The sequence below is a fragment of the Pelecanus crispus genome, chromosome 7 (genome assembly GCF_030463565.1).
Source record: "Pelecanus crispus isolate bPelCri1 chromosome 7, bPelCri1.pri, whole genome shotgun sequence".
In the NCBI taxonomy this organism is placed as follows: domain Eukaryota; kingdom Metazoa; phylum Chordata; class Aves; order Pelecaniformes; family Pelecanidae; genus Pelecanus; species Pelecanus crispus.
Genome location: NC_134649.1, coordinates 18685384 through 18699653, shown reverse-complemented (window position 1 = coordinate 18699653; position 14270 = coordinate 18685384).

Sequence of the window (14270 nt, the reverse complement as noted above, 5' to 3'; positions counted from 1 at the left end):
ACTATCCCTCCCTATTTAATTCCACTCTTCCTTCCAGTCCCTACCAATAGCCACTTTTATAAGCAGCTCCTGAATAAACATTCATCTGGAAAGTTTTCTTACCAAATGAAACATTTCTGCACAGATATTGATTGACTTGGGACATTCATAATACACCCTGAGTCCATTGGAGTAGGATTACTTTGGGGTTTTGGGTTGTTTTTTTTTTTTTTTTTAGGCAGAACCAGAGATTTATTATTCCTTCAAAATGAAAATCAAGAATTAATAACCAGTGCAATCATTTAGCATCTGTGGGAAGAAAAATCACTCTAGATCGTAGAAATGTCATCCTCTAATTGGCAGATACATTGTGTCTTACTATATATCAAATATGCATTACCTCCTTGCAGATTAAAGTGTTCAGATTTTATCTCTTCATAGTTCTTTGTACTGTACACATCAATTACTGATGAACTGTGCAAGAAAGACTTCGCAAACTACTGCATATGTTAAGTTAGGAGTCAGTGTAGTTTTTAAAATTCCATGAGTTTTGTGGTTTAGTTTGTTCGGGTTTGTTTGCTTAAGAATTACTATTAAGGTGTGTACTGCAACCAAAATTTTCAAGTCTGGATGCCTAAGGTTAAGATTCTGCATCTAGGTTTCTCCTAATAAATAGACTGGGTTTAAGATGTACTGAGCATCAATTTCTGTGGGAGCAAAAGCTCTTTCCTGGTTTCAGAAAATCAAGTGAGCATTACTCAAACGCATATTCAGGGCTTTTCTTTATTAGTCTACACTTCTTTTCAGTCAATGGAATTTACATTTTCTCTTCAGTGATTTTTCCATGTGCGAACAAATAATTGGGCTTATTCATGAAGTGATTGCTTGAACATGGAGAGACTTGCCTTGTACCAAATCACCATATAATTGTCCATTTAACTGTTGCATTCTTAATGGGGCTAGTGTATTTTGGGGGGGATGTAAGACCTTTTTTTCTTGGATATCATGATCACTCCGTTTTGTTTGTTTTCTTCCTCTCAAGTGAATATGCTGTTTTGATCGCTGTTTTATCTCCCATTACCTGAATGCATGTACTGTACCAAGAGAATTTAAATGGCTGAAGCACATTTGCACTGTGGAACACGTGATATGGGTAAAAGCCACCATGTTCCAAACAGCCTTAAAATTATGACTCTCTGGGGACTGAGAGTCACTTAACTGAATGCAGCCTCTGTCCCACTTCCTCATTTAACCATGACTGTAAAACACTCTAGCCTGCTGTAGTCTACATAACTGTATGCATATTCATCTGAATAACCTGTAATCTTAAAAGAATTTTTTCTTTAAAAAATTGTAATTCTTTGATAAGTGTCAGTGTGTCAGGGAACCTTGGTCAAAAGAGGAGATGGGGTAAAAATAGAGAGATAATGGTAGCTAGCAGAGTAACCATGGCACCAAAATACTAAGAAGAGTGAAAATAGTTAAGATGTATCAAAAACTATTTCCTGTCAAGACTGGAAGTTTTGTAGATCTTCCTGTATTCTGGGAAAACAGAGAAATGTTGTTTTGCCATTCACCTCTGCATCTAATGTAGTCTCTTACTTTGTTGCAGAGGTTTGCTATTAGGGAAGAAGGGAGAGAAAAATGGCAAGTTTTCTTCCCTTCTTAAACAAAGCAGATTCTACTCTAGTGGCAGAATCATCTGAGATTGCAAAAATATGATCCAATATTAGAACTAAACAGTACCAAACTCCTGTGTGTGAGTTCATTTTCATTTTGCCCCTTTTACATGCTGTGGGTTTTTTTTTTTTTTTTAAAAAAAAGGGGGCAGGGGGCAAGTTTAAAGAATAAGCTTGTATGATAGTGAGCCAGTTCTTCCTGTGTTCACATGCAAAATCAATATAAACATGAAAATGGAATTACACTAGAGTTGCACTTTCCCTCTCAGGCAAGCTGAGAGGTAAAAGCCACCTTTTTAGTTAAATCCCATGTAACTGCTTTGCCACAGAATAAAATTAAGACCACTTGGCACAGAAACTTTGCCTGATGAAGCCTGACAGTATGTTGGGAGCCTGAGAGCCATGGCCAACCTAGCCAAAACAGAGCAAGTCTGGTCATTCTTGCCGTTAAAAGATACAGTTCATTCTGGTCCGTGGTGTCTGAACAGTATCTTTGCAGTAAAGATGGAGTGGAACACTGCCTTGTTGTCATTTGCCTCCAGGTTTAAGTAACACAAAGCCTCTTCCCCATGCTTTTGGTTAAGACATGGAGGAGATGTAGCAGTAAAACATGGCATCTCAGGCTCAGAGAATGCCCTACATCTCCTTTTATTGGGCTTGTAATCAGGTATGAGTCGAAACACAGCCATGTGGGCGTGATAGAAGCGCTCTCGTCTCTAAACTTTGCAAATTGTGTGCACTTATGTTTTAATACTAACAGAAATTAAGCAATGATTTTATTGTTTATTTGCTCAAGGTTCCGAGTACTGTAAATACAGTCTTTGTATAATACACATAGTTCGTGTGCAGTACAACAAATGCTTTTCCCTTGGAGCCGCTCAAAGCGTTTTGCATGCACATGATACCAATCTCTGTTTATTCACCATAAGCCAAGGAGAACAAAGAGGATTTAAGCCTAGATTAAATAATGAATGGAATCAGCCACATAGACCTAAGCAGCTAGGAGTTCCCAACCATAGTATTCCAGGCCAGCTTTGACAGTTTTGTATAAAACTGTATCCCAATGATCTAGATTAGGTTTGTGCTCTTTCCTGGTGAGGAGCAATTACTTCTGTGTCTTTTCCAAGCCCATTGCTCTTACCCTGCTAACTCCTTGTTGCATTTGTAATGTGCTCATCTTACCACAATTCAGCTATGAAGCAGTTTTCCAAATCTACATAGAGCTCTTGTTTTCTTATTGGAATCCATCTACAGCTTTATTTTGCATCCAGTTTTAAGACATAAAATACTGTTATAAACTTTTCATAATGACGAAGTTGACTGTTGTGTGGCTGAAAGACTTTGTTCTCCTTGGAAGGCCTCGTTTTTCTTCATTGATTCTTGTGACTAACATTTTTGTGTGGAAAAAGTTGAATGAAACATTGAAAATATCAATGCTGTTTACATGTATTTCTGCCATTCGGAATACTTTATCTGTTTTGTTACACAATTCTGTGTTGTTAAAACCCAATGCCTCTCGGGTACGGGCAAATCTTGAAGGACAGTCTGAATTATTATACACAAAAGGTGTATGTAACTAATTCATCGTAACTTTACTATTACTGTTGTATGATATGCCCTCCCCAAATTGTTTGTACATCTTTTTTGCTATTGCTAACATTTTTCCTTTCATCTTCTACTTCCTTACACAAATTCTAAGGACAAAGATGTCGTTAAAGCCTGTGGTAGATTTTCCAGTAAAGATGATGTGGCTTTCTCAGTTCAGTTTGCACACAGAGTGGCTTGTCTCCCCAGACAAGAATTAAAATAACACAGATGTCACACCCTTAGTTTATAGAAGTTCATTTACTCATTAACTGAGGGTCCCTGTTCAATTATAACCAAAGCTAATTATATAAAGTTTAAAAAAGCAGGACAGGTAATGTGACTCTTTCTAATAACCTAGCAAACTCAGCATTTTTAAAACCATAGCAATGTACAATAAAAGTATTTGTACTTGAAGTCCATATTTCAAAGAAAGATAGTAGTCGGCTCTCAGCAGGGCTTAATTGAATGTTAATAAAGAATAAAACAAGTCTCACTGATTCCTGTTGGCTAAGAATTGAACTTCTTGGTACTCATACCATCCTTCTCATTTTTCAGAGCCTGAGTTTGAGTTTCTGTTGTCTTCTATAAGTTTATACTATTTTAGCAAAGATTGATTTAGGATTTCAATAAACAATATAATAGATATATCAGAAATTTATTTAAAGCTGAAGTGACTTTTCAGGTTTCTCTGTGTTTGACCATTTTCATGCAAAACTTCTATCCCATATGAAAGGAGTGAATTTATCTTTTCCCATTCCCTTCCCTATTCATAATTTAAAGGCGATTGCTTGTAGTCATTTTTGTCTGCAAACAAAACAGTTGATCTTTTTTAAGCTGACTGCCATATCATGTTGAAATCCATTGTTCAAAAGAAACGGGAGCATTAATTAACATTAAAGGATAATGAATATTTTTTGTTGTGAAAAGTGCGAGTTCATGAGAACCTTTTCTACATGCAGTTTTCATTCAAATTCAATTTAAATGTCATTTTTAATCTGATCCATACTTTGACAAAGATGATGTGTAAGAGCTGTTTTTAGCAGTTGGATTGTTACTTTGTAAAGTATTAAAGCACTAAACCAATTTTTGCAATAGGTAGTAAAAACTTGCTTTTGTTTTGAAAAACTTCCAGTTATAACTGTCGCACTTTTTATAGCAGAACTGTATTTAATTTCTTTCTTTTATGAAAGATTACTCGAAGTAACTGATAGTTCTGTGATCCGTGTGAACTGGCTTCTCCGTTATTTGAAACTGAGAGAAGCTATAATGCCTATTCAATAAAATTAACTTATTTCTAAAGTATCCGTTTGCTCGAATTCTTGTTTGTGCACTCTCCTCAGTGTTACGCTGGGGAAACACTGAAGCCTAGGAAAGAAACAAGGGGCAAGGGGCGTGCTGCAAACCTGTCGGGGGGGTGTTAATTGGCTCATCACAAGCTTTCCTTCTGCTGCCAGAAAGTTCACTCGGTTTGATTTCAAGATTAATTTGCGTAAATTGGGTAACTCTGACAATGTGAAGCAAACGCCAGAAATGAGGCACTGCCAGGCCTGTTCAGCTTTCATTTTTACAGAGTTCCTAGTTCCTAAGGCTCCGAAGGCACAAGGCCCCTCCGTGCAAGGAGGGGCAGTGCTGCCATGCCGCTGTGCTGTTGCAGTACAGGCTGGGCTGCGGTTGTCACTCTTACCATCCTCAGGAAATCTATGCCTGTCTAATCAGGCGGCAGACAGGATATTTGTCAAACAACTATTTTTTTAGAGAAATCCCAAGTGCTGAAGAAGTCATTAACATGTGGTAAGTTGTTCCAACACTTAAGTAGCCATTTTTTAAAAAACTTTTGTTTCTCATCTGAATTTGCCTAACTCCAGTTTCTGCCTTTGGATCTCATTTCACTCCTGTCTGATTGAGGAATTGTCTGTTGCCCTTGAAATGCTTGTGCCCTCTTATGGGGCCATCCATTAACCTTCTCTGTATCAGGCTAAGCAGATAGTGCTTTCCAAGGCTGTTGCAAAGGCATATTTCCATTTCCTGGAATGTAATCTTTCTCATGCCTGTGCTTCAAGTCTCCTCCAGCCTTTTAACATTTCCCTGGATCTGTAGATACCTGAATTAGACTGAAAGCTTTTCGTGAAACACACTCCAGCTCCAACAAGAATTAATTCAGGCAGACTCTGCTGCAGACTGTATTAGACACCCTCTCTTCTGAATTAGTCTCTGATTCTAAGAATTGATAGCATCTACATTTCAGTACAAATTTATTTCCTAAATGAAATTAATCTATATTCACAAAGATGACTGTAGTCTTTCTGGCCATAAGATGTACAAGGAACTCTCCTTCAGCTGCTCTTTGACCTAGTATTTTTCAGAGTCCTTGCTTCCTGAGCTAGAGTCCTCCATCTGGTGAGTATAGCCAAGGTTTTTTTTCCTAAATGTCTGAGTTAATTTTGATTGTATCAAACACACTTGGTTTGTTGGTACCCAGTTTACTGAGCAATCCAGATTATTCTGTGTTAGCATCCAATCATTTAATCTCCTGATATTATTAATAATTATTTTAAGCACTTTCCCCTTGTGACTGATAAAACCATTAGTTAGTATAAGGCTGGCCCTCTCTTAAGACAGTGGATTGGTGATTAATTATTTATCAGTTAAACTTCTGATGTTTTCAAGACATCTGAAAAGGTCTGAAAGGGCCTCTCTTTTATAACATAATACTGACTTTTTTATTTTCCCCTTCTTTCATTCTTGATTCAAGTTCCATATTAACCATTTTATTATTGTGCCTGTGTTCACAGCATATGTTTACCTTTGATAGTTGCTGTTTCACATCATCTTGAATTTGAGTTTGGGATAAATCAGATAGTAAAATAGTTTAGGGGGGGAGAGAAAAAAAATCTTTGAACATGTCTACCTGTTCTGCAGATCTCAAAGGTTTCCATCTACTAATATGCCAACCTGCCATTAGGATTTCCTTTCTTCCTGGTGCAAACATGCTGTACCTAAAGACAGAAGAGAAGCTAAGGATCAGCATACCTAACTCAGTAGAGGTTACGGACTTGCTCAAATCTGTGCATTTGCTGAAGAGTTTTCTTAACTGGCATGACTAGTTTCTAGGAATATGGATCTTAAATATAAGGACATTGTAATATTAAACTTACCTGCCTGGCTGATTGATACTGGAATTATCCTACCTTTACTGCAGTGGTACAGGAAATAATTTTTGTGTACTCTTTTGTATTGATTTAAAGGCCACAATCATGCAATTTGTTCAATATGATCAGATTCCTGAATTCTTCTAGAGCTTTATCAACTCCAGGATGCAGTTCATAAAAGAGTGTTATGACACATGAAGGAATTACACACTTTTTTCAATTTTTTTCAATTGCAATTTTTTCTGATGGCTTGCTCACTGCACTAACCTGCACTGTGGTCGCCCCTGGACAACTGTTACCAGTTAACCATCTATCAATCTCCCTCTGTGGGGATGCAGGAAGCGGTGTTGGTATCCCATACCGCTGCGCAGAAAACTGGTGATAGATGTTTATTTTTAATAGCATATAGTGAAAATTTGATTGCTTAATGAAAAGAGAGGAAATAGCCCGTACCTGCAGAGTGCTGATAAAAAGGAGTTCTCCCCAGCCTGTCAGCTTTGTCGTAAGTGATTCCAATTTTCTTCTGCGGCATTTTTTTTTCCTCACCAAACTAGCATTTATAGTTGATTGCTGGTAACTTCAAAGCCTATCCAAAAAGTTACATAACTTACTCCTAATGTTGTCATCTTTGCTACAGGAAAACTTTTTTTTTTATAATTTTCATTTGTTTGATTTCTACACAGATGGCTCAGTTAAATTCCATGTGTAACCAGAAAATATTTCTAAAAAGCAATGTTTTTTTGGAGCCCTCACATGAGTCAGATTTCTAAACCTTGCCGTTTCAGTAAATTTCAAGATTACCAACTGAGTAAACTTTACCCCTAGAACTAGAGGGCAGGCCTGTAGCCAGAACTGTTAAAAAGCATATCATATATGGGTAATCTGACTGGATTGTAATAATTCAAATAGTTCAGTAAGTAACTAGCTTGAAAACAAAAAGGTTTTATAAAATTAACCATATGTAAGTGCATATTTGATTTTACTTTATAGAGTTGTGTTCTACTTCCTGTGGTCTCCTTAAATAAATCGATGTATCACTCTGAGTTGCCAGCACATTTGAAAGACTCCCTCTACTTATAACACAATTGCAATGTTTTTCTTCATGTAACCACATTTGCAAGAGAAAAGTGCATTTTAAAGAACAAATTGAGTACCTTTCCCCAAAACTCCACCTAACTTGGATGCCTTGCTGAAATAAAGCTATTAATATTGTTAACTCAGAGGAAGCAAAATGAAAGTAGTTCAAGGAACATAACATAGCTATAAAACTCAAATCAAGAGCAAGGACCAGTCATGTGAGAAAAATTTAGTTTCTCCTCCCCATTGTAGGGTCTGATTCTCCCTTGTCTAATTTCAGTGTACATTGGAAATGGTGACAATGGAATTGCACCATTGAAAAGCATCTGTATTACAGTTACAACATAGGAAGAACAAGTCACAGATCAGGGACATACTGTAGATGGAGAGTGCATTGCAGGTGTTGCCCCTCAGGGTCAATAATCTAAAAACAAAAAAAAAGGCCAGAAGTAGGTAGGCTGGGTAGGTAGGTAGACTCAGAGAGGCATAAGGATCCTAAAACAGAAGTAGAAACTGTGGCTGACATGCCAGCTGAGTGTCTCGTAGGAGGTACGATGAAGACTTTAAGGAGAAAGCAGACTTTACAGGGCTACACTGGGAGCTGATAATAACGGTTTACAAGACTGCTAAATGGCTAATCTAAACTCACAAAGTGCTGTGAATCTAAGACAAAAAATGAACAAAAATAATAATAATAATATTATTATTATTAATAATAATTATTATTATTATTACTGTGACTGTAGCATTTGCCCAAATGTCTAGCTACGTGCATCATAAGAACTAAGAGAAATCTAATCGATGAAGCAAAGGCCAAGGCAGTTACCTGAGCTCCTGGGGCTGGAGAGATTGCCAAAGGGTTCCTGGCCTCCCTCTGTTGTGCCCTATTTTGCACTTGCAAGATGAAAAGACTGTCTTTCTGCACAGAAAAATGTTAAGTCACTCTGTTCACTCAAGAAGGTCACAGAACCATCTGAATAGAAAAGCCATGTCTCTTAGTGCTGTGCAGAATAATACTGAATTTACCTTCTTCGTTCTACAGCAAATCATCTTCAGAATGCCCACAAAGGTTGAAAACTGTTGGAGTGACTGGAATGAAAGCAAGGCAGACCGAAGCATCCATATCTGTTACGCAAGATTCAACAGCATGTAAGTCATGCTATGTTCAAGTTTTTTTTGAAATGTAAAATATCACACATTAGACTTCATCTGCAAATTATAATAAAAAACCCTGATCATTGAATTGAAGTGAGTAGGAAGGTGGTGGAGCAAGTGGCAGTGGCTAGTGCAGGACCCAGTTATTAATACATTTTAATTAGTGATTATATGAATATATTTACCATAGGTACACCAGAGAAAGCTGCCTACATAAGGCCCTGCCTATGTCAGATGAGTAGGAGCAGCAAGTAAGCTCTTCGGCACAGTTACTGAGAGAGCAAGCATCCAGCGTGGCCCCATGAAATCTGTTGTTAAACCTCACAGATGGTCCTTACACCCGCAAGTCAGTGTCCAAGCCATTTGAGATTGCATTAGATCAAACCTCATTCCTCCTGAGGCAGATGCTGCTGTCAGCTTGGTATCTGTCATTTGCTTTGTCCCGGCTGGCTCTTCAGTTGTGTGAGCTGCCCCAAAAGGTCACCAGGTGCTCCTGCCCCATAGTGAATGCTGACAGCACAGGAAGATAGATCTTCACAACTGCCATTTTATGTGCACTTTCTGTTGCTTGTATGTGTCACCAGCACAGTAGTTTTGGCATACTGATAAACATAATACAAGAGAGTCCCGTTAAATCTGAAGTCCAATTTCCTGCCTAGACAATCGGTAGGAGTTTCGATTTCTCTGCTCTAGAACTGAACTTGATTTGAAGGCAAGTACAAAACAGCAGAATTGGCAAGTGATGGGCATGTAACTGCAGGGGAAAATTCCTCTCTTTTTGCAGTGCTTATGGGTAACGTTCTCCAAACGACATAATTTAAGCGAACAGAGAAGAATCACAAGTTTAATTTGGTATCAGAGTTGGTTGTAAAATCTGTTATTGACTTCTTGTCTTCTGCACAGTATTCCAGGAAAACATAAAACGGGTAAATGTACCATCTAGGGGAATTTAAATGTTGGCAGAAGTTTCGTGTCAAAAATGTTGCTGCTCTTCTTTAAAGAAAGGTTTTTAACTTAAGAAATTACAAAGAAAAAAGGAAGTTGTTTCTGGACATGAACTCAAATTATGGATTTGTGACTACATAAAATAACCAACTACTCCCTGACTTTTTCAACAAAGTTTAAACAGCTCCATAGCCCTTTCTTTTCAAAAAGCTGACGCATCACTTGTGTTGATAATTTTGCAGAATTTCTGGGTTCTAGCTGGGATTTAATATAGTAACCAACACTTTGCAGAAGGCTGGTTAATATGTTACCAAGCATGTTATAAATTTGCTATCAGAACCAAAGAATTTGTAGGGTTGAGCGAGCGGGACACATCCATGAGGGAAGGCCACTCTAAGGCAGACAGCACTAATTCTGCTCCAGCATCCAGATCTTTCATCTGGAGCAGAATCTGGCTGAGGAGGAAAGCACCCATCCTGTGTTCATGTCAGTTCCATATGTGTGTGTGTGTGTGTCTGTACCCATAGATGTTGATGGCAGTGGCTGTTGTTGGGTACTTGTCACCTGAGAGTTGGATGAACTCACTGAGCTCATTTCCCATTGTGGCAATTAAATCTATTGCTGTCTGATGGCCTTTGAGGTATTTGCTGTGCCTCTGGCTTAGATTTGGACAGTCAAGAGTATCTTTATAACTGATAAAACCTGTACTGCACCCAGTCCACTTTGGCTTCTGCTGTTCATACAATGACTCTTGTTTTTTGAGGAAATTATCAGAGAAGCCAGGAGCTCATTAGATGTAGTATAAATATCTCATTAATCTGGGCTTCTAAGATTTGTGGACAATACTGCTGTAACATTTTGTTATCAAAATTAATTGAAAGCAAATACAAAATATAAATACTTCAGCATCACTTTTACTGTACAGTGCTTCATATCATTAAAATGTGGCTAGCACCAAGTAGTTCAAATGCTCATTACCCTGTCACATCTGCAAACCTTTCTAAACTTAGAAATACTGTTCATTAGAAAAGACACTCTGTAGCATGTCCTTATTCTTCCAATTGTTTTATCATTAATGGGAGATGACATTTACCTCCCTGAGCTTAGAAATAAACAGATCCTCATCCAGCAGGTTGGCCAAGAGGTTCTGTGTAATTAGAGACATGGAGGCAAGTGTTTATCAGGCAGGAAAGATAGGATTAGGAAATTGTTCTGAATAATTCCCAGAGACTTTTCCTTGCAACAACCCTTCCCAGACCACAGTCATACTTACAGGAAATGGCAGTTCTAAGTTAAAAAGACAATTTTTGTGTGATACTCCCCAAAGCAAAGAGACAACTCTTTTTAGAGGCACCTAAAAGGGAGGTAGTGCTTTAGATATTGTCTGCTTCCCCCTGACATGTTCCACTTCTGGTAGATATTTCACACAAATGCTGCCTGTGGTGTCAGGAATTTACAAGCTGGGCTTGGTCCAAGATGGGGTGACCCCTACAGTATAAAAATTTGTGTGTATAACGGTGAACGTGGGTTGTGGTTGGATAGTAGGGAGCCAGAGTGTTTTTCTTTGGAGGAGGGCGAAGATGCCGTTCATGTCTGTGTTGATTGCAAGGTGCTGTGCAGAAGATGCTGAGCAGGCAAGCAAGGAGGCCCTGCTCTGAAGCAGTTGCTGTTCAGAGTGAGATGGGATGTGAACACACGAACACAAGATGACTAAGGAAAGGCTTTTTTTTTTCTACAGGCAATGGTAACTTCAATGCTGATAGAAGACTGTGTCATAAGGCTGAGGGATGTGAATCTAAAAGATTACTATCGGTAAAATAATAGCTGAATTTTGAAAGCATTGCACATGTTGTTCCATCATGTTTTGGCTCCCGTATCCAAGAGGGAAGGGTTTTTTCTGAGAACCTCCCATCTTAGTTCATAAAACAGATTTTCTAGTTTTATAATAGCCCTGTACTTCAGGCAGATTATTTTAAGGACCTGGTGAGGGTGCTACGTAACTTGGCTGTGATTTTTCTCTTGCTGTGTAACTTCATGCACAGAACTGGGCAGAGCCTGTGCCAGTTGTTCTTGAGGTCCCAGCCAGCCCCTCCCAAAGCCAGATCACAACAAACAGAGAAGCTGGGAGCCTCAGCACAGCTGAGAGCTATACAAAAACATAGCCAGAGTACAGCTGCATTTTAAAGCTGGGCATTCAGCTGTGCCCTCACTCCTATTTAATAACAGTTAAGTGGTGAGGCACTGTCTTCTTGAAATGCTTCCCCTCTCTTAGCAGATACCACGTAACATACCGTTTTACAGTGACTTGTGGCATATTTTTACTCCTGAAATATAACCTTTCCTTTTTAGTCCTCCTTAATCATAGTGATTTTGTGGAGAATACCAAATTTTCCATTCTTGGACTTAAAGCTTCTTTTTTTTCCTTATTTCCTTTGGCATTAATTATCCTGCCTAAAAATAGTCAGGTGGAGTCCAAAAATACCCAGTGGAGCCTTAATGGAAGCTTTGTTACAGGGAAGCCAACAGCCAGGCCTGATTCATTCACCCAGTCCTGTTGTTTGTGCAGTCCCACCCTCCACAACGTTCCTGTTTCCTGGGCTTGCCTCTCCTTCGCTCACCTGGGTTATTCAGTACCTTGCTTGTGAGGGCACAGTAAGGGGAAACCATCCCTCAGCCAGTCTTCAGGGAAAGTTGCAAAAGCCGGAGAGTGCTGTGGCTGCTTTCAAACCCTCAGCCCCTGAGAGTGACTCCTCTCCCGCAAGAAGGAAGGTGGATGTAGGTCATTTCTTTTGAGGGATCTGCCAACCTGCTCTGCCTTCTGCAGCCCACGCCGGCTGCCCCGGAGCACGGGTGTCTCCTCAGCCCCGGCCCTGTGAGCTGGGGGCAGGGCTTACTGCATTAGCAGAGGAGGGACTGGCAATCCTGAATAAAACTTTCTTCTTTCTTCTTCCTGTCAAGTCATCCTATTCCTCCCAGCGGGCTCCAAGCGGCGGTTTGTACGGCAGCTCCAGAGTGGGAAAGCTTGGGATTTGTTTTATGACTTCCAAAGTCAACAGAAAGGTTGAATGTTAAACCAGACCTGTAAGGCCTTGCAACTTCATGGGACCTTATTGTCTGTAATAGCAGAGGGTTTGAGAGAGTTCTCAGCACAGTAATAGAGGCTAAAGGAATAAACAGAGCAAATGGACTAACCTCAGGTCTGATCAGTGGTGATCCTGCATTTTGGTGTAGGAAGTCTCAATACAGGGTTTGGGGCCAGCTGCTTGTGGGGGCGCCCATCTCATTACTCCCCTCTGGGAAGATCATAGTTGTGATGCTGATGTTGATTTTTGGATGTCTGTGAGCTTCCGAATGTGGCATTTTGAAGGAGAGTCCCAAACTGACATTTTTGCAGAGGGTGGGGCATGAGGCTTGAGAGAAAAATTGCAGGGTCTTTGAAGTGCAAAGCTTTGAAGTTTAAAAAAGCTAGCAAATTCCTGTTGCAGTTCACTGTCTGTGGAAAATCTGGAAAGTAAGACTTTTAACCAAAGAGACTGGATAAAATATTTAAAAGTAACAGACTGGGGAAGTGTGGCTTTCATGTTTTAACTGTTTATGCGGTAATGGAGAAAGTGAACTTTATTCAAAAAGTGTGTACCAAACAACATTGTTGGTCTGCACCTCGTTTCTCTTCCACTCGGAGGCTCTGAGTGCATTCAGATCGCTGACGTAAAATGCGTGTGTGGTGGAAGGGGGAGGGAGGAATTTCCCTCTTCCCGTTGCTATTGTGTTTTGTTATGTTTTGTGTGTGTTCAGTTTGTCTCCAGGATCAGAGAAATGACTCAGAAAGTTATTTCCACAATAGGAGAGCATGGGAAAACACAAACATTGATCTCTTAAAGACGCACAGTCCTGTTTATTATGCACTGACATGCCTTGCCTTCTAGTCTGTTGGAAATGCTACCACATGAGCTATCTTACTCCTTCTTCTAGACCCCCTTTTGGATTTTGCACCTTAGGTCTTTCTTTTTCTCACTAGAAAATGACCTAAAATTGCCCTACCCTGTACTCCTTTCTCATTTTTCTGTACTTATCTTCCCGCTCTTTACCTTAACTTCCCCAGGTATTGCACCTTTCATCTGTTTCCCACATTGTTTCATCTCATTCCTCTTACTATGCTGCCATATACCTGAAACCCTCTCTCTAACCAGCACCACTCTCTTGTCCTTCAACTGGGCCTTTTTTCTCGATGGTGTTCTGTCATCCACCCACTTGGCATATTGCACCTTCCCTCTGGGCGATGTCCCAGTCATACTGGGGAGGCCTTGGGAAGAACACTTGGGCTAGCTCTGAACAAGCCAGCTTGGGCAGTGTAAGCCTTTGCGACCCTTTGGAGTGTACCTTACAAGTACTAGTGCAGCAGGCTCAGACCTGCTGCCATGTGCTCAGGCAGGCACGTTTATCCAGTGACGCAGAGAAGAAACGTCAGCTCAGCGGAGACCTGCCAGCAACAGCGTCTCGGAGCCTCTCTTAGCTCAGCCCCCGATGCCAACCCCTCTTTTCTTGTTGAACATTTGTTCCAGCCAGTGGGAGCCAAAGATTAAATCTAATTCCTGCCAGTGCCAACCAGGTAGGACAGGTTGATCCTTTATTTACAATTATGATGAGGCAGCAATTACACTCTAGAGCTGTTTTCTCTTGGTGTGGTGGAGTTATTACT